The following is a 21966-nucleotide window of genomic DNA, read 5'->3' as shown; positions in this document are numbered from 1 at the left end:
TTAACCAGTTAAATGTATTTCTATGAGCTTAGCTATAAGAACACTGGAAATGTCATACTGAGTTAATCCGAAAGGTATTTTACCCCATGTCTCCATTCCTGGGTGGCTGTTGAATTCCATGGCCACTGGCTAATAAATCCCCAGCCCAATTTACACACTGATGACATGTATCTGTTTGTTACTTTTTAAAATTCCCTTATCTTTAGATTTCTTCTTATTTTCTCATCTGCTAAAACCTACTTTTTTCATGGGAATTACTCCAGTCTTAATAATGTATAATATCCTGTGTTCCTCAGTGTTCCCAAATCAAGCTCTTATTTCAAGCTTCTTATTGCTGGCTATTCCAGGCAAGTTATCATGACAAAGGGATCAAAGTTCTCTGATCCACAGTCAATGGGATTAGGTCTCTCCTTCTCATAGCCTCTCCTCTGATTCCTTTGCTAGATAGTTCCAAGAAAGGCTCTTTGTGTTCTTTCTCTCATCTCTTTCTGCAGCTGAACCTCAATTTTAAAGTTTCTCATCTTTCTCTCCGTTGCAAAATCCCCTCCTTTTAAAAGATTTATATCCAGGCTCTAGAGAGTACAGCAGTAGCATTAAACTGGTGTGACTGGATGTCACCTGCTTAGGAGTCTTCAGTTTCTCTAGTTTTCCCTTGCTCTTTAAATTATAAATAATAATAACTCTAAATCTTATCCAATAAATGTTGATAAAACCCAGTTTCTCTCTCAATGTCTCCAGATATTTCTTAGAAGGGGAAAGTAGATAGGAAAGAAGCGGAGCCCCTGTGGTTTCTAGTTTTGTCTAGCGGCCTCAGGTTCTGATTTTCTACATCTATTGAATTCTTAGTTCTCTCTGTGTATCTGGGCTTCTATGTATGATCACTCTTTCCCTAACTTCATTGTCCTGCTGGTTATCACCCTGATTCTTCACTACCCTAAAGTAGTACTAACACGATATTGCATGTATGACATACTTTATAAAGATAATAATAGCAAACACTAATACAGCACTTACAAAGGCAGGCACTGGGGATTTCCCTCTGGCTGTAGCTTCTGACATAAACTCTCTAATTCTTGTTCTTTGAATTATGCATAGATATTATATATTCCCTTTGTAACTATCCAGGGATTTTATACTCAAAGAAATAAAAAAAGATACTTTGTTTCACGTGATCAAATGGATTTTTTTTATGCCCTTACTCTCTTTCTCACCCTCCAAGAATAACAGAGGTATGTATTGGTCTGCTCAGGCTGCCATAACAAAGTACCATAGTCTGGGTGGGTTAAACTACAGAAATTGAATCCCCACAGTTCTGGAGGATGGGAAGTCCAAGATGAAGTTGTCGACCAATTTGGTTCCTTGTGAAGACTCTTTCTGGCTTTCAGATGGCTGCTTTCTTGTTACATGACCTTTCCTCAGGCGCACGCGCACGCACACACACACACACGCACACACACACACACGCACAGAGAACTACTCTGGTGTCTCTTCTTATAAAGTCTGTAATCCCACCATGAGGACTCCATCCTTATACCCTCATCTAAACCTAATACCTTCAAATATCATCACATTGAAAGTTGGGGCTTAAACATATTTTAGGAGGACAAAGTTTAGTCCACAGCATGAAGATAATTTGTATAATTTAAAATAGAGAGAGACTTTGCTGGCATAAAACATATGAAATTTATGCCATGAGAAGCAATACCTACAAGTAAAAAAATTAGTTTTATAAATGTTTCATTGTGGAAAAACTTGAATACCTACTGTGTTCCAGATATTTTTTAAATCAGTGTACAGGCATTAATTAGTCAATCTTCACAGCAATCCTGTTCTGGGTACTATTTCTATTCATCTCTTATAGATAAGGAGACTGAAGCACAGGGATTTTTAAAGGAAACTTTCCCAGAGTATCCTACCTAGTAATGTTGCTGAGTCAGTTATGATCCATTTGGTTTAGATTTAGATTCCATGGGCTGAGTTTAATGCTTCAGTTTGATGCTTTCAGTGAAACCTTAAGTTTCTGACCAGCAGCTCCACACTTGGACCCTAGGGGAGGTCAGAGTCAAAGAAAAATATCACAGGAACCCTAGGGAAAGAAAAGTATATGTGTGTGTGTGTGTGTTAGTGGGGGGAAGCCGAGTGAGAGATAAGAATTCCTAAATGTCCAAAAACACCTTGTAAATTGATGAAGAATCTAAAGAACAGGAGATCTGCACTCTCTTCAGGACTCTTTGTTTTTGTTTGATTCACCAGCAGTAAGATTATTCTTCTAGAAATGTAATGTACTTTCATGCCTTTCTAGGAATTATAAGCACAAGTGAGGGATTACATAGATAAGGATAATTCTTTTCCAGAGAGGATCTCTGTACCATATTAAAAAATAAAACATTTTTGTTCCTTGCTAGTGATATGTTTCTGTGAGGGCTTGGTGGTTATACATCTGTATTTCAGCAACTCCCTTGATTAATGCAGGTGATTTCAACTAAGGCCTTTTCCAGACTGTGACCCCAAGAGAGTGAGCATAAACTAGATGAGATGGTTAATTTTATGTGTTAACTTGAATAGGCCACAGGGTGCCCAGATATTTGGTTTACCATTATCCTGGCTGTGTCTGTGAAGGTGTGTCTGGATGAGATTAACATTTGAAATAGTGAACTGAGTGAAGCAGATTTCTCCCCCATGTCGGTGAGCCCCATTTAATTCACTGAGGGCCTGAATAGAACAAAAGGCTGAGCAAGAGGGAATTTGCTTTCTTTGCCTGATGGTTTTTGAGCTGGAAAATTGGTTTTCTGCTTTTAGACTTGGATTTGAAATGGAACTTACAATATTGGCTCTCCTGGTTCTCAGGACTTCAGACTCAGGCTGGAACTGTACCATCAGCTTTCCCGGGTTTTCAGCTAGCAGTTTGGGATCTCTCAGCCTGATAATTATGTGAGCCAAATCTTTATAAGAAATTTATCTATCTATCTCCTGTTGGTCTTGTTTTTTTGGAGAAACCTGATTAATACACTAGACGAGGGGGACTGACTAATCCCCTTACTCTTGCTCCAACCTGTGCCTCTTTGTTTTGTTAATGGTAATAACAAAAGAAATCTCTCAAGCTAGAACAGATAGTTTATTCTTTAATTTCCTCAATTCTGCACCTCTAGTTCCTTCCCCATCCTGACAGTTTTACTTCTGAATTATCTTTTCAGTCTCTCCTCTTCTGTAGAACCCTGGATCAGACACTCAGTACCTGTTCTTTCACTATTTTAGGAGTTTCCTAATTGACTCCCTGCCTCCCTCCTCCACCCTCCCTCCTATCCGTCCTCCACACTACAGTCAGAGTAATCTCTTTAAAACACCAGTTAAATTAGTTCTTGCTTTAAAAGTCAAATGTGTCTCAAAGAACTTAGTAAAGCAAACAACAACAACAACAACAACAAACAAACAACCCCCCCCCAAAAAAAACCCCACCTGTGTATTTTCCAATATGTACTATTTATGGAAACCTACCATCCTTCCTGCAAATCTGAATTTTCAACTGTTATAATTTTTCTTCATTTTAATGAACTTTGTGCAATGTTTCTTGAAATGCATATCTATTGGCAATGAATTCCCTAAAAGCCTTTATTTTTCCATCAGTCTTGAAGGATAATTTGATTGGATATATGCATTAGTCACCCCATTTCTGGTACCAAGGCCTATATTAGTTTTCTATTATTGTATAACCAATTACTATAGACTTGGTAGCTTAAAACAACATGTACATTTATAATTCACAGTATATGTGGTCAGGGATCTAGGCATGGTTGAAATGAGTCCTCTGCTTAGTGTCTTACAAGGCTGCAATCAATGCATTAACCTGGCTGTGTTCTCATTTAGAGAAACAGGGAAGCATTCATGCCCTAATCCATATGGTTGCTGGAAGCATTCAGTTCCTTGTGGCTGTAGGATTCATGAAAGCTAGCTTCTTCAAAGCCAGCAAAGAAAGACAGAGTGAATCTGCCAGCAAGATGGAGTCATATCACATAATGTAACCAAGAGAGTGACATCCTATCACCTTTGTCATATTTCACTAGTTAGAAGCAAGTGACAATCAAGAGGAGAGGATTACATAGAGGGGTGAACACCAAAAGATGGTTATCACGAGGGCCACCTTAGAATATGTCCTGTCTGCCTTGAAATATAATTCTATTTTACATTTAACTTTCTTTTAGAATTTTAGAGATAGCTTTTCATTGTCTTCTGGCTTGCAATGTCTTAGCAAGAAGTCAGAAAGTTTTTTGTTTGTTTTAATTTTTTTCTTCAGCTGCTTTCAGGATTTTCTCATTATCTTTGGTTCTCAGTAGCTTGACTTTAATTAATGTGCCTATGTATGGTTTTCCTTTTATCTATTGCTGGAGTTCACTGAGGTTCCTGGGGTTGTAGATTTATAGTTTTCATCAAATTTTAGAAGTATTTCTGCCAATAATTCTGTTTTAATTTTAAATTTTAAATTTTTAAATTTTTTTTAACTGAAGCATGATTGATTATACATATCTTTAGGGCACAGTGTTAACTACCATCACCTGTGTACAACATGTGATGATCAAATCAATACTATTAATATATTCATCACTACAAATCACAATCGTTCTTTGTGCCCCTTACCCAATCTCTCCCCAACCCCCACTCTCCCTCCACCCTCCCACATCTAGAACCAAAAATTTGTTCTCTCCTTCTGAAAGTTCAATGTATTATTGGGGTTCTTCCTTCCTGCCTTGCTTCCCTTTTTTCTTAGCACCCACTTATGAGTGAGGACATGTAGTATTTTTCTTTCTGTGCCTGGCTTACTTCACTTAACATTTTCTCCAAGCTCATCCCTGCTGCTGTGAATGGCAGAATTTCATTCTTTTCTTATGGCACAGTAGTATTCTACTGTGTATATACACCACATTTTCCTTATCCAGTCATCCATCCATGGACATTTAGGTTCATTCCATATCTTAATTATTGTAAATAGAGCTGTGATGAACATGGGAGTGCAGGTATCCCTTCAACATGATGATTTTCATTCCCTTTCATATATGCCCAGAAGTGAGATTGCTGGATCATATGGTAGTTCTGTCTTTAGCTGTTTGAGAAGCTTCCATACTATTTTCCATAATGTCTGTACTATTTTACAGTCCCACTAACAGTGTAGAAGGGTACCCCTTTCTCTGCATCCTTGCCAGCATTTGTTATTCCTGGTCTTTTTAATATTGGCCAGTTGAACTGGAGTGAGATGACATCTCAATGTGCTTTTGATTTGCATTTTCCTGGTGATTAGTGATGTTGAACATTTTTTCATGTACCTGTTGACCATTTGTATGTCTTCTTTTGGAACATATCTATTCATCTCCTTTACCCATTTTTAATTGGATTATTTATCTATTTATTTACTGCAAAGTTGAGTCCCTTACATATTCTGGATATTAATCCCTTGTCAGATGTATAGTTTGCAAATATTTTTCCTGTTCTGTAGGCTGTCTTTTTGCTCTGCTGATCATTTCCTTTGCTGTGCAGAACTTTTTAGTTGATATAGTCTCATTTGTTTTTCTTTTGTTGCTTATGTGTTTGGAGTCTTATTTGTAAGGTCTTTGCTCAGTTCCACTTCCTGAAGTGTTTCTCATATGTTTTCCTTCAGTAGTTTTAAGGTTTCAGGTTTATACTTAAGTCTTTAGTCCATATTTAGTTGATTTTGGAATATGGTAAGAGGTACGGGTTTAGTTTCATTCTTTTACAAATGGATACCAGATTTTCCAGCACCATTTATTGAAGAGATGATCTTTCCCCCAATGTGTACTCTTGTTGCCTTTGTCAAAGACCAGTTGGCTGTAAGTATGTGGGTTGATGTCCAGGTTCTCTATTCTTTTCCGTTCATCTAAGTGTCTGTTTTTATGCCGTACCATGCTGTTTTAGTTACAATAGCTTTGTAGTATGTTTTAAAGTCAGGTAATGTAATGCTTCCAGCTTTATTTATTTTTTTGCTCATGATTTCTTTGACTATTTGGGGTCTTTTGTTTTTCCATATGAATATTAGGATTTTTTTTCTGTAAAAATGTCACTGTACTTTTCATTTTTTATGCCACTTTTTCTCTTGTCTTTTTGGGACAATAATGATACATGCATTTATATTCTTTGAAATTATCCCACAAGTGACAGATGCTTGGTTCAATCTTCTTCAACATTTTTTTTTCTTTTGTTTAGAATAATTTTTGATTGCCTTTAAGTTTAGAGTTTCTGTATTCTTTACCTCACATTATACTGTCAAACCCCTCTAATTCATGCTTTTTAAAATTTCAGGTTTTATATTGATCAGATCTGCAGTGTCTGTTTAATTGGTTTTTATAGTGTCTATTTAATTTTTTCCCATTCTTTCCATCTTTTTCTGAAATTCTTCAACTATATTTATAATAGTTATTTTAAAGCTCTTTTTTGTTAGTTTCAGTATCTGGGTCACTTATATGTTGGTCTCTGTTAATGCTCTTTCTTTAACTAAAGTTCTCATATTTATGTCTTTCTATTTATGATTTCATAAGGGATCTTATTTAAAGAAAACCAGTGGAGATTGAAGAATATTACATTTAGATTTGATTTTCACAGAGAATGACAGTTCTTTTCTAAGCCTAGGGGCTAAAATGAGGAGGTGTTTATTCAGATTTTATCAAAATGTTGAGTTGATCTGGGATTGATCTGCCACTTCAGGAAGACTGAGCTCACCACTGGTTGACCAACATCTACCTCACTTAATACTGCTGTGGCCAACACTGGCACTGCTGGTACTGCTGCAGTGACCTAGAAGCTAATATTTTTGTGGTGTCTGAGTCTGAATCTAGGAGAGTGATGGAGTGCAGTACTGACCTTAGATTTAGTGGTTCCAAGTACCATAAGAACCAGGTTTTTTCTCTTTTACCATCCCACCTTTGTCTTTTCTTAGCAAAATTAGAGGAAATATAGGGTGAGAATTAATTGTCATACAAGAAAAGAAATATTGTTGCATTTGCCTTGTGCTCCAGATTCCAATCTATCCCACTTGCCTCTGCTGAAGCAAATAGCTTGGCTCTTCTTGACTAGGAGAGTTTTGTGGCCTAGAGCAGTCCTGAGCTTCTGCCCACCTGCACCCAGATGTAGCATTTGTCCCCAAAAGTTGGTGTTACTGGTGATCCCCTAAGAAATGCTTCTATCTCTGGAAATTAGCACATGGACACTTTCTTCCACCTTTTGCTTTCTGATAGTGCATAGCTTTGTGTGATTTTAATATTGTTCAAAATTTTCTTTGAGAGAAAATTTCTTCTGTTCTTCATCCTAAATTGAAAGCAGTTTCTGATTATTTTAACTCTGGACTAAAAGGGAAAACAAGTTCATTATCTAGGACATCGCACAGGTAAAAATGTACAATATATCAGAAATTTCAGATTTTTGGTATATTTAATGAGAAAGATAAGTGGAGCTACTGAAAACATTGAAGAAAAGATAAAATCTTTGCTAAAACTGGTCTTCAGTTGTTTCAGAATTGTAATTATAGAACTGAAAATCTTAAGATTTTTCTGATCTCTTGGCTGGTGAACTGAAGAGTGGTTTAGTCAATATTTTCCCACAGATTAAAGCTGCCATTTTTGTATATAGACAGTTCAAAGAGAAAGCAGAAAACTCTTTAAGTTTGTGAGAAATGCAAGGGGGTTCAGTTAAGATTCCCAATTTAATTTCTTTTCTAATCCATTGATGTGCCTGGGCTGTACTTAGAATATTTTCTATGTTTTACAACTCACCTCTACGTAATTCACTGAGGCAGCTTCAAATTTGTATTGGTTCCTACATATTATAAGACATGATTTTCTACAGTTGGATCTCCAGGAAAATTTTTGCTGAATGGTCTTATGCTATTCACACAATATGCCAGATAAGAAAACATATACTGCAATTATGCTTAGCGATATTTATTTCGATAAGTCGTGATTCTTTGTTTGGTATGTGTCTTAAGCACCAACTTCTGTACCCAGTACTTAGGTATTTCACATACGATGAGTAATTTATTTCTTACAGCATCTCTGTGGACTGTGCATTATATTACAAAGAATCTTTTTTCTTGAAATAATTTTATTTGAACTATTCACATGCATATTCAGCATTGGTGACTTTATCATTTCTAGAGCTACCTTAACTTTTATTTTATTTTTAATTGACTCTTGATTTGACTTTTGAGAATGCCTGACACATTGAAAACACATGTGTGATTTTATTCTTTCCTGACAAGCCAGTAAAACTTCAAGATTTTTATAATAAAGGAATATTCCTATAATCACAGTGAGAATAGGAAATTAGATAAAATAGCAAGATAATTGCTGGAAGACAGATGGATGTGTAAAAAACCTGATGAATCTGCATCTGAAACTAGCACTGAGAACACTGAGAACCAAACCAATTTACACTGCAGAGTCCTCAAAAGCCTCAGAAATTGAAGACGTTAGTTATTTTGGGAAACAGGGGTTGAGATAAAGGAGTTGCTATGACAAAGAGGATTTGTCTTTTCTACCACTCTGTGCCCACCTGCCAAGTGACTGTCCCTCCCTATCTCTGTAGAAGACAATACATTTATCCTGAAGATAGGGTATTGAAGGGTCTGTGATTGAAAATACAGACATAGTTGAGGGAAGAGGGAACAGATAAAAATAATAATTAAATAAATAATTGCTATTAAATATTAAAACCTCCTGTCCACTTACTTGCTATTTGGCCCTTAATCTCTAGGCAAGAGAATGGAATAATATCTTTGGGGAAATCTTTGGGGGAATACCTGAAGATACTGTAATCTAGGAGTTCATAACCAATAATACAGTGAATTTATTCTATGCTGAAGCTCTCAAATGGCAAACCCTGTCTGTGTGCTCAAAGTTTCCAACACAATTTTCTCATATTTTCCCTCTATCATATGAGCAGACAACCACAAATTACTAGACATCTGAGAAAATGTGAAATAGAGACCAAAATAAAAAGAAAAACTAGAGACTGTGTAGAAGAAGAAAACTTGACCAAAAAATCCATTAGCACATTCAGAAATATAGGAAGAAATACTGCATCCATAAAATGAGAACAGAACACTTTATTTTTCTAAAAAAAATATTATTTTTTGATTATATGTATTTATGGGGTACAGAGTTGACTATCAGTATTTGTGTACAGTATCTGATAATCAAGTCAATATTATTAGCATGTTCATCATTACAAATCATAATTATTCTTTGTGTCCCTTACCCAATTACTCCCTAATCCCCCCCCCTCTCCTTCTGAAAGTTCAACATTTTATTGTGTTTTTTTCTTTTCTTTCTTTCCTTCTTTTCTTTCTTAGCTCCCACTTATGAGAGGGGACATGCAGTATTTCTCTGTGTCCCTGACTTATTTTACTTAACATGATTTTCTCCAAGCTCATCTATGTTGCTGCAAATGGTAGAATTTCATTCTTTTTTTATGGCTGAGTAGTATTCTATTGTGTATATATACCACATTTTCTTATCCAGGCAAGTGGAAACATACAGAACAAATAGATCTCTTGGAAATAGAAATGACAGCCAAACAATGAACAAACAAAAAACCCCAAATCTCAGTAGAAGGATTGTAGAAAGAATGTAGAGCAAAAGGGAAAGATGGTAGAAAATAACAGAAAAAATATAATAATAATAATAACAAGAACAGCAACATGACGGCCAGGTCAGGAGGTTCAGTAGCTCTTACAGAAACCAAGAAAAAAATGGAGGGTAGAAAATAAAGAAATTTTACATCTGAATACCCAGAAAAGTTGATAAAAATATACCAACATGAATAAATTTTAGACCAATTGGTACAAAGGAAACATCTTTAAGGATTTTAAGAGGGGGAAAAAATCGTCACATTAAATGACTAAAAATCAGGATGGTTTTGGGCTTTTCAACATTTCAACAATGAAGATTTAAACATTCAAAAGAAAAAGTTCTAATCTAGAATTCTCTAGCTAAGACAAACCACCAAACAATTGAGAGGATACAAATTGAAACATTTTCAGACATGCACAATCTCCAAATTTTATCTCCCATGTGCTCCTTCTCAAAAGGCTACTGGAAACATAAAAGGATGTTCAACCTCATTAGCCATTAGGGAAATGGAAATTAAAACCACAGTGAGATATCACTAAAAAGCTATTAAACAGTTAAAATAGAAAAGGGATAATAACAAATGCTGATGGGGATGCACAGAAACTGAATCTCTTGTTTGTTGCTGGTAAGAAAGTAAAATGGAAAAGGCAGCTTGAAAAATAGTTTGTTGGTCTCTCATAAAACTTTACATGTGCTTACCATATAACCCAACCATTGCCACTCTTGGGCACTTATCTCAGAGAAATAAAACCTCATGTTCACCCAAAAACCTGTACGTGAATGTTTCTAACAGCTTTATTTACAACAGAAAAATCAAGGAACAGCCCAAATATCCTTCAGTAGATGAATGATTAAACTTACTTTGGTACATCCATACAATGGACTACTACTCAGCAGTTGAAAAGAATAAACTTTGTTGTGAGAATATTCAAAATCCTCTCTTCTTGTCTGAGGTGATGGATATGTAAGTTACCTTAATTTGATTATTACACATTGTATGTAGGTGTTGATACATCACACTGTACCCCATAAATATGTACAATTATTAGATGTCAATTTAAAACTTATGAATAAATGAAAAAAAAGAAAAAGAAAAAAGACATGGATTGGCCTCAAGGGCATTGTGCTTTGTGAAAAAAAGTAAATCTCAAGAGATTAAATGTACGATTCTATTTACATAACATCTTGAAATGGCAAAACAATGGAGATGGAGAATAGATTAATAGTTGGCAGGGAACAAAGATAGGGTTGGGGTGAGGTGTTAATGCAAAGAAGTAGCAAGAAGGATATTTTTGTGCTAATTAAACAGTTCTGTATCTTGATTGCAGTGATGGCTAAGAAATATATACATAGAAAAAATTGTATAGAACTACACACACATACAGGGGTACTTCGAAAAGTTTGTGGAAAAATAGAATTAAAAGATAATACAGATCTTTTCATGAACTTTTTGAGGTACGCTTTTATACACACATACAAATGGATGCAGTGTAAAAAAATATCAAAAACTGAATAAAGTCTGTTGTCCAGTTAATTGTAATGTACCAATGTCAGTTTTCTGGCTTTGATATTGTTCTACAGCTATATAAGTTGTCACCATTGGGGAAAGCTGGGTGAAGGGTACACCAGAATATTTCTGTAGCTTTAATGATAGAATTTTAAGTCTACAATTACTTCAAAATGAAAAAAGAAGCTTTAGAGAGCCTAAAATATAAAAATGTATTGAATTATAAAAAATTTATAAAATAAAATTTGTAAAAATTTATAAAATAAAAATATACACATATATTTATTTTTATTTATATGTCAGAAAATTATCCAGAAAACAGTTCTTAGAAACATTAAAATCAATAAATGTGTTATACTCAGAATGAAGAAAGAGAAAAAAAGCTCCTGGGGTAATTTTTTTTTTCATATTAAGGGAGGACAGTAAGGGAAATAAATGAGATATAAGACAAAAGAAGGGCCATGAAAAAGTCCCAGGATAATGAAAAGGAGATCCCAGGTTGGAAGCTATGAACCAGTAATGAAGGGTGAGGAGGCTAGATGGACATCTCCAGCAGAGACTCCTTCAAGAAGATGAGATTGGATGAGGTTGAAAATAATTTGTAATATGAAACAATGTGTTAAGAGGAGATTTTGAAAACTATTGGAAAGTTTGAGGGTGAAAAACAAGCAAAAAAAAAAAAAAAGTAAAGAAAAAAAGACAATTTCAGGGAAAAGAAACCCCATGCAGGTATAAAAAAATAAACTATTAAGTGACTCAGCTCAAATAGCATATTTATTCATAAAGATATAATCAGCATGTGTTTCTTTCTGCCCCAAGTTGTAAAACTATATGCAGAGGATGTGAAATATGCATGTGTGTGGTGCTTGGGAGTTAGAAATAGAAAAGGGAGTTAAATCCCGATTTTTCATAGTGAGAAGATCAATGTGTGGAGTGTACTAACATTAATAAAGGAAGTGTATTTCACAGGGCCTGGTTTCCGAGACCTTGTAGTTTCAGGTATAGCCTAATTTTTTAAAATTACACATAGAAATGTTAAGCTTGTGAAAGACAGGAAACTTTCCATGGGCTAAAGTCTCTGTTGTAGATAAAGAATTGTAACACAGCAAAATTGCTGGCTCTAAGGGCAGATGTCCTTGGTGCAGCCAAACCTAATGATTGTTGCCATGACAATTATCTTACTGTTCTTTTGTAATGATCTATGTTCCTTTTCTGTAATTTTCTGGCCTTGAGAATAAATACTGAGAGAAGACCCTAGTTCAGTGTTATTTTCCAAGGAGGAATGCCTCTTTCTTGAGGGTTCCTGGGAAAATTAACCCCTTTAGGGCTTCTCACTGATCAGAAGAAATGGGCTTTGAGTAATCCTTTGTGTTTCCATCACCCTGGAGGAGAGGTGACACAATCCTTCTCAACTTTTTTTTTTTTCTCACATATGGAATTCATTGAAAATGGTATTTGTCGGGTGCATGGCAGAACTAGAGGGATTTAGAGTTCCAAATGGGGATATTTACTACTCAAGATAAACGTGTATGATTAGTTGATTTTTTAAACCATGTGAATAAATGTGATGATTGAAATCTTAAAAAAATACTACTTTGGTTGCATGTGTGACAAGGCAAGTTAACATATTAAAAGGAAAAAAAATATGTTAAAATATGTTGAATTATTTATTTTTTCTCCTGTATCAACCATCAAGGATGTGATAGGAAGAATTATGGTCCCAAAGAAGATTCCATGGTCTAATTTCTAGAACTATAAATATGATGAGGTATCACACCCATGAATATGTTGTTGTTCATGGCAAAAGGGACTTTGCAGATAAATTTCAAGTTACTAATTACTCTTAGAATAGAGAGATTATTTCAGCAATGGGTTTAATCTATGCAGTAATTTATGGATCAGGCTTCACTCTCCAAGGACTTAGCATCTCTTGGAACTGGTCCCAATTTTACTAAAAACAAGCCTAATCGATTCTAGGAAAGACACATTATATTTGGAATAAGACAGTTTTTAAAAATTAGATAGCTTTTAAGTAAATCATAATGCTCCATCTTCCCATAGACTTTTTTTTTTATTTCCTTTTTGTCTTTTTTCATGACCGGCAACCATACTGGACCGGGACCGGCAACGGAATCTCAACCCTCGGTGTTGTACCCGCACTTCGCTCAGCCAGTGAGCGGCTGGTTTGTATGTGGGATCCGAACCCTCGGCGGGAACGCCGCTGCGCTCCCAAATGGCACACTGTAGCAGTGCGCCACCGGGCCAGCCCTTCCCATAGACTTTTGCATCTTGTCTTATAAAGAGGTACTTTATACATTTACATTACCTTGTTGGCTCCTAAACACATTTGACTTTGTCAGCTGCAGACCCAAACTCGTTGATGGAACAGTATTGTGTGTCTCAGAAAGGGGAGGTAAGGGGGGAAATGCCTTTGAAAAGAGAGAAAAGAGGGATTTCTGCAAATTGAAAGGTGACTATGGGTTCTGGGGGCACTTGCAGCTTCTGATTTGCTCCCTAGAATCTCCCCCAGTGGGATACATGGACCTCAGAGAGGATGGATTCTTACATTCTTACATTGTCCTATCCAAAATCTAGACCATAGGCATTGCATTCTTGCAATTTTGGAAAAATTCCTGTGTTTCAAGTGTAGGATGGAAGCAACAGTTCACAGGAAACACAGGGTCTGCCTGAGCTGGGACAATGAATTTCTCCATGGTAACTGGTGTGAAGCAGTCACTGATGACAGAAATCACCTCTCCAATGACTTGGCACTATTTAAGACCCCAGAGTCCCTGTGCATATGTGCATACATGTGTTTGTGTGTATTGGGTAGGTATGGGGCTGAATGGGCAAGAACGACTGCATGAGTTAGACTCTCAAAGAGAGAATTTGAATAAAAATTGTAAATATATACAAGGATACTTCAAAAAGTTCATGGAAAGATTCACATTATTTTTCAATTCTATTTTTCCATGAACTTTTTGAAGTACGCTCATATTTCCTGAACACCAGAGTTTGTGGACTTAAAGTTAAACCCATTATATAAGCACTATAGAAATGTGTGCTAATCCAGCTGAATCAAAAAGTGGGAATTATAAGTATTATTCAGAATAAGTCAAATACAAGTTGGTGGTCATTCAGGAACTGGAAGTCAATTCAGGTAGGGACTCTACCAAGATAAAAATATCCTGGGGAGTTCAGGAAACTAATCCTTACTACAAAGGCAAAGGCAGCAAGGGTCATGTAGACAATCTCTCCTTATCTATACCTCATTATTCTACTACACATAACTTCTTCACTTGCTTCTAGGTAAAGAGTCGAGGCTTCCATTTAAGCTTTTAAAAACAATTCGTTGAATGCCTACTAAAGGCAAGCCTTTGTGCTATATTCTGTAGAAGACACATAAGACCCAGTCTGGATTATTCACAAGAGGGTGAGAGAACTACAATAGTGCATGTGATTTCAAAAAATAAGGAGGTTGGGGAGGAGATCTCTGGAAATATCTGTTTTAGAATTTTTGAAACAGGAAGAGTAAAACACAGAAGCCAGCGAGCATCATGAAAATTGTAGAAAGAAGGGTTGGTTTACAACTCCAAATGTATCAAAGAGATCGAAGAGAAAAAAGATTGAAAAATGCGATTAGGTTTGGAAGGTTAAGAGTAACTGGTGGCTTTTGATAACACAATTTCCTTTGACCACAGAGGATGTAATTATATGTCATAAAGGTTGAGAAATTAGAAGCAGAGAGTGTAAGCATATGGAAGGGAGCTAGAGCTACATTCAATACACGTTTTGACATATTTTCTATTATCCCAACTGCATCTCTGCCATTTCCTGTCTCTAGGAATGTTTTAGTCTCCTTCCTATCCACCACATTCTGTATTCGCTGCTGCATTCTACTTTGTTAATAAATGAACAAACCTGATGTACATATCCTTAACATAGATTTGGGGAGGGAAAGTAACTGGAAGGATTGAAAACAGCAAAACGGGAACGGTGGGAGTGATTTTTGTTTCTTGCTGACTCTTTTAGTTCTTGAGCCTTTAGAGAGCCTGCATAGGCTACTTCCTGGTTAACTCTCTGAGCCCCTATAATGCATAAAGGAGGCGAAAAATATTAGCGCTATAGAAAAGTAGGTCCATTCAAATGTTAAGTTGTAAAATGAATTGGTGATCCTAAATTGAAACACTAACTTTGATGACAAAAAATTTACCTGTGAGTTATTCTTTCACCCCCAGAAAGTGCTAATATACAGTAACATTTGGTTTGTTGTCATTTTATTTTAATTAAGGACAAATTCTTTGAGTGTTCTGCATGCCCTTCATTTTCTGGTGAGTGAATCGAGTAGCAACCACAGTTGAGAACATAGGTTGGAGGAGACTATATTGTTTTTCCCTAATTTGGTTCCATGACTGGGGGCAGTGTAGTATTTGGTGGATTCTGCATGTTAGTCAGAGTCTTCAGATTGCTGTTGATCTTTTGGACAAAATGAGGTAGAAGTAACGTTCAGCATTTCTTTGTACGAATTTGGGCAAACTGTGCTTTGTTGCATATCATGTTCTGAATCTATATCAGACAAATAGGTTAAATATGTGTCTTGTACTGAGCTTTGGCAGAAAGAAGAATGAAAATCCAGCTTCATGTCTTCTGATTTCAGGTCCCTTGGTTTTTGGACTGTATATTTCTTGTCCTTTGGTTCGATGTCTCTTGTCTGCATACTGCTTCCTTGCATATCTTCTTTCTGTTTAACTCTGGATTGAAAGTCTTGTTGGTTCTTATCTTGACCCTTACTTCCTTGAAATGGAACATTTTGTAATTGCTGATGTAGGTTATCTTGGGCTGTGGTGTGCTGAGTTTGGGCTTCTTGGTACAGAGCTTTCTGCTCTAGGACTTCTTTCTCTAATACATCTTGGGTTTGCCAGGCATGGGGTTCCCTGTTCAGGGAATGCTGCATTTCTAATTGACATTCTCGTGCCTTCCAATTTTTGTTAATCCAGTCTTGAGTTCTCCAGTCTTGACCTCGAGTCGCCCAGTATGGAGATAGCTTTTGGGGGGATTGCAAGTCTTGGTTTTGCTGGATTTGGGATTCCCAACCTTTTGTAGCTTTCTCCATTTGAGCTTGCTGTCCTTCAGCTTGCCAATTTTGGGATTGTCCCTTTGGGGATTTCTCCTCTTGGGCTCGCTGGTCTTTGGTTTGTTTCTTTGGAGATTGCTCCTCTTCAGCCATTTGGTCTTCAACTTGCTCTTTTCTGGATTTTTGCTTCGGGAATTGTCCCCCTTTGGACTGCCAATCTTCAACTTGCTGATCTGGAAGTTTCTGTATGGTTTGATTATATTGGGCTTGCTTATCTATGGAGTGCCTCTTTGAGGATACCTGATCTTTGATTTGCTGGTCTAGGGATTTTCTTTTTGGAGATTTCCAGCCTTTGCTTTGCCGGTCTGAGGAATGCCTTCTTGGGGGTTGCCAGTCTTTGGTTTTCTGGTCTAAGGAATGCCGTTTTGGAAATTTCTTGCTGTGGAGTTCCTCTTCAGATTTCCATTCTTGGGTCAGTTCCATGACTTCTGATCGAATGTTTTGATATGATACATATAAAAATTGCTCGTTTTGAGGTTGGGGATCTAAGGGTTGTTGAGGTAGGTGTTGTATATTAGGGAACTGTGCTTGATGGACAGTTCGGGCTTCGGATAGAATGGCTTGTGTTGGTATATCTGGGAGTGCATTTTGGTATAGCATGTCTTGGGATGGGATACTTTGGTATGGTGTATATTGGGATGGTGTACTTTGGTAAGGTGTGTATTGGGATGGTGTACTTTGATATGATGTGTGTTGGGATGGCATACTTTGGTATGGTGTGTCTTGGTATACTATGTTTTCAGATGGCATGTTGTGGGATGATGTGTCTTGGCATATATCTTGAGAGGGCAAGTTTTCAGATGTCAGGTCATAAAACTGTTTGACATGGGATTTGGGGGATTTAGATGTCATGGCTTGTTCTGGTTGGGATTTTACTGGCAGAGCTTGGGATGGCAAGTCTCCAGGTGGTAAAGTTTGGAGTGTGTATACAGAATGGATTGGAAAACCTTGGTCCTGCAGCAATTGAGTTTGTCTTTGGGGAGGTTGTACTATAGAAGATTGCAGGTTTTTGTCTTTTAGTTTTTCAATTGTAGACTTTTGCTGACTGTGCATAATATTTTCTGGGAGTCTTTTCTCTAATATGGGAGGCAAATGTTTCAGCTCAATTTCTTCCTCTGAAAATTTGAAAGGTGAAGCGATCCTTTTCTGTTGTTCATATGGCACAGATGCAGCAGGAGTGTATTGACTGTCTGTACTATAATTACCTGGCTGTGACACGGATTGGGAGGGTAAAGGACTTTTTGAGACTCTTAACTTGAAGAAAACATAGCCTCCAAAGAAAACAGTTTGTGCATTTGTTGTTGTATTATCACTGGAAGATTCTTCTTGAAGCTCAAATTGTAATTGATCAATTTCTTCTGGGGCAGGTCGTTCAATATTTTGAGTAACATCCGAAGGCAAGAAAAATACAATCTATAAAACCAAGGGGGAGAACATTAATACAACATAATCATTTTTGATGCTCTCTCCTTTTTGTATCCCAAATTATTTTTCATCTCTGACTTAAAACAGAAGATAGGAAGTAACATCCAAATGAAAAATGAGAAAACTAACAACAGTCCTGCCTTTACCATCAACTCATTTGTATTATTTTGGACAAGTCATTGGCCCTCATTTCCTTGAATATTGAACAGATGAATTTGATAAATATTTCCTCAAATATTCCTCCCGTACTCAATATCATAAAGCTTTAAGACATTTTCAATCATTCAGTCAATATTCACATATTCAGGTTTAATCGATAATGATTTATTGATCATCTAGGCAAACTAAATGCTGGGGATCAAAGATAGTTTTGCCTGCTTCTCACAATTATAAGTAGACCAACATACCAGTAGGCAACCATAATACAATTCGGCAAATGCTATTCTAGAAATATGAGTAGGTACTAAGTGCTTTAGGGTAATATAGAAGATGACCTAATTCTGAGAGAGCCAAGAAATGCTTCATAGAAGAGGTGGTATTTGGTCTATGTCTTGATGGATGAATAGGAATTCCTCAGGCATAATAGGTAAGATGAAGTAAGATCGGAGTCAAAATCCGTGTAGAGGAAATGGTGGAAAGAGTGGGCACAGGAAACAAGGTTATGATACAACATGTTCTGGTAGCAGATGGTAAGAAGTTAGATATCATTACATGGTATGCTATGTTAGGAAATTTAAACTTTCCCTTTCAGATAAATCTATTGGAGTTTTGTAAACAGCTAAGTGACAGCATCTGATGTAATCATTTTTTTTAATCAAAAATTTTTTTAGATAATTTGTTATACATACATGTGGGGTACAACATTGATTTTCAATGTTCAACTGTGTACAATGTGCAATGTATTATGTTCCAGCAATCCCACTACTGGGGATATATCCAGAGGATTGGAAAACATCAGGTCTGATGTAATCTTTAGTCTTTACGTTCTTTCTTATGTTATTATTATAATATATTTTTTTAGGGAATTGTCATTACAGCCCAACCTGCTGATTTTTAGCAACTTGTGCCCTTTCTGACTAGTCATTCATACAGTCAGAATAGACTAGTCTATTAATTATGAATGAATGAATTATGCTTACTTTGTTGGTTAATAGCAGGCTTATATTGAAAATCTATACATTCTCTTACACTATACACTGTCTTTCTCCACCCTCTTAATCTGTTTTTCACACCTATATTTTATCCCCATTGGAGGACTATTTGTGAGAATAAATGGTACTTTGGGGAAAATTTCTGTATTTTTACTCATCCCCAAAATTTGTTTAACTTGAATTGTATTTTATTTGTTAAAAGGGAGGCTTGGAGGCATAAATTATAGTTTCTTTGTTTATTCAAGCTCTTACATGCTATGATTTTAAATTTCTTCATTCTTAATGATAACTAAGTGATTACCAGGTGCTAGGCAAAGTTCCAAAGTCATCTCAAGTAATTGTTATAGCATCTCTATGAGGTTATTATCCTTGTTTTAGAACTGAGGGACCTGAGGTTCAGAGATGTTAAGTAACCAGAAACATGTCATAGAGATGTTCACTTGTGAAACTAGGATTAATACCTTGCAGTTGAATCCTGGGTCCTGTGCTTTCCTTTCTAATCTATGCTTCCCTGTAATAACCATTTCAGACACTCCTTACTTCAGGGTGGTTATAACTGAAGGCTGTACAAAATAAGGCTTTTCGCCACAGTAGCTGGCACAAATAAATTTCTTAGTAAATATAAAGAGTTCACCTTCCCCTTTATTTTCTTGAGACCAAGGTGCATATTGTATTATCTTTGAATACACTGTTGTACTTGGGACATTGCTATGCCATGGTAGATTAAAAAGCTCTACTGAATTCAGTAGAGTAGTTATTTAGTGTGAGTAATTTGCTTTAATATTTCTCCTAAAGGGCTTCCAACAGGGTTTTGTATTCTTCTGTAGTTGTATAATATACAAATAATATAATAAAGATGTAATCATGAGATGAAAAATTATAAAAGCCAATAACCATTCATGATTAGAACTCTCTGCTAAACAAGATGTCAGATTTAAGAATAATGTCATATTTAAGAGTAAAATAATGAACATTTTTTCACCCTAAGATAAGGAACAAGGAAAGGTTGGGTATGCTTAACACACTCTATACTGGAGAGTCTATGCAGTGTAAGAAGGCAAGAAAAGTAAAGCATAAAGTTTGGAAGTAAAAATGTCTTTATTCACAGATAGAGTGGTTATCTAACAAGAAAATTCTAGGAAATTTATTAAAAAGCTACAAGAAGTAATAAGTAAGTTTAGTAACATCATAGTATATAAAAATGTACAATAAATTTACATTTTTATATGTAGGAATGGACATTTGAAAAATAAAATTTAAAAATACCAAATGCAATATCAAGAAAAAACATAAAATAATTAAGGATGCACTTAACAAAAATTTGTAAAACTTATACACTGAAAACTACAAAATATTGCTGAGAAAAATGAAAGGAGATGTAAGAAGATATAGACATATTTCATAGACATGAATCAGAAGATTAAATATTATTAAGAAGTAAATCATTCCTAAATTATCTGTAGGTTCAGTGCAATTTCAACCAAAATTCCAGCAAGATTTTTGTAGGAACTGATAAACTGATTGTAAAACTTACATGGAGATTCATAGGACCTAGAACAGCCAAAACAACTTTGAAAACGAAGAGCAAAGTTGAAAAATTTATACTACCTGATTTCAAGAATTACTCTACAGTGACCTCAGGAAAAAAGGCAGAAAAGGAAAATCCAGGAATCCTTCTTTTTACCTAAACAACAACTGTGTTGTAAGAAACTGTACAAAGTAAATATCTTGTAACTCTGGAGTCTATTTGAACACTTGCAGCTTTGGGGCAAGAGCTTAGCTAGTAAATTGAGGTTAAGATAAGTCAATTTTAGCTTTCGGCATGGCAGTTATTACCCATCTCCTAACTCCAGCCCTGTGGCGGGCAGCTGGAAAATGGTAGCCCATGTTCCTGGTGTGGTTTTCTGAACCTTGTCCTCAAAATATCAACGTTCTGTGTTCTGATTTCCTATTGCTACTTCTGATCAGTGAGGTGCTGTCACAGAGACTGGATGGCATTATTTCAACCCTCACTGGCTAAAGTAGCTTCCCAGGGAAGCTGTTCCAATTTTCAATGTTGTTTGGGTGTTTGAAAACAACTGCATATATGAGTGAATGTGGAAAGCTACCATGCACGCCCAGGGAAAGATGCAGGCTCAGAAAAGACCCAAGAAGATCTTAAGCTTTCACCTCAGGCTGATCCTTGGCATAGAGATGCTCTGCAACAAACGAAAAAACAAAAAGCCACCAAATCCTGAGGAAGGGGAGAATATGACCTCCACAGTTAACACGTTATAGGATTCAAATGTTCAGTTTTCAACAAAAAAGTACAAAATATGTAAACAAACAGTAAAATATGACCCATTCAATGGAACAAAATAAATTGACAAATCATACCTGAGGAAGCTGAGACTTTGGAACTACTAGGCAAAATCTTAAAAAAAAAAAAAAAAAAAAAAAAAAAAAACTGTATTAAGAATGCAAAGAGCTAAAGAAAGTCATGGAAAACCACAGAAAAATGAGGTATGAACAAAATAAGAATATCAATAAAGAGATACAAATTATAAAAAAGAAATGTAAAAAGAAATTCTGGAGCTAAGCTCTGGAGCTAAAATAAAAAATATGCTAGTGGGGTTCAAAAGCAAATTTGAACAGGCAGAAGACAGAATCAGCAAGCTTGAAGACAGGGCAATTGAAATTATTGTGTCTGAAGAATAGAAGCAGAAAGGAATGAAGAAAAGTAAACAGAGGCCAAGGGACCTGTGAGACACCATCAACAGACAGCATGTGCACTGCAGGAATCCCAGAAGAGAAAGAGAAAATGGCAAAAATAATATTTGAAGAAATTAAGGCTGAAAACTCCCCAAATTTGATAAAATACATGAATCTACAAATCCAAGAAGCTGAATAAACTCTAAGTTGGATAAAGTCAGTGACTCACATCATGACACTTTATAGTCAATCTGTTAAAAGCAAAAGACAGAGAATCTTGAAAGTAGAAAGAGAGGAGTGATTCGTCAAGTACAAGAAATCCTCAAAAAGATTATCAGCCAATTTCTCATCAAAAACCTTGGAGGCCAGAAGGCAGTGAGGTGATATATTCAAAGTGCTGAAAGAGAATTGTTTATCTGGCAACATTGT

At 36.0% G+C, this 21966-nt stretch overlaps 1 pseudogene; it reads right to left on the bottom strand.

The window, feature by feature from the left end:
• Positions 1-15583: 15583 nt before the first annotated feature.
• LOC103607580 lies at positions 15584-17683 on the bottom strand (annotated as a pseudogene).
• Between the last annotated feature and the right edge of the window lie 4283 nt (positions 17684-21966).

The sequence above is a fragment of the Galeopterus variegatus genome, unplaced genomic scaffold (assembly GCF_000696425.1).
Source record: "Galeopterus variegatus unplaced genomic scaffold, G_variegatus-3.0.2 Scaffold7559, whole genome shotgun sequence".
Taxonomy (NCBI): domain Eukaryota; kingdom Metazoa; phylum Chordata; class Mammalia; order Dermoptera; family Cynocephalidae; genus Galeopterus; species Galeopterus variegatus.
This window is presented reverse-complemented; position numbering and strand designations above follow the sequence as displayed.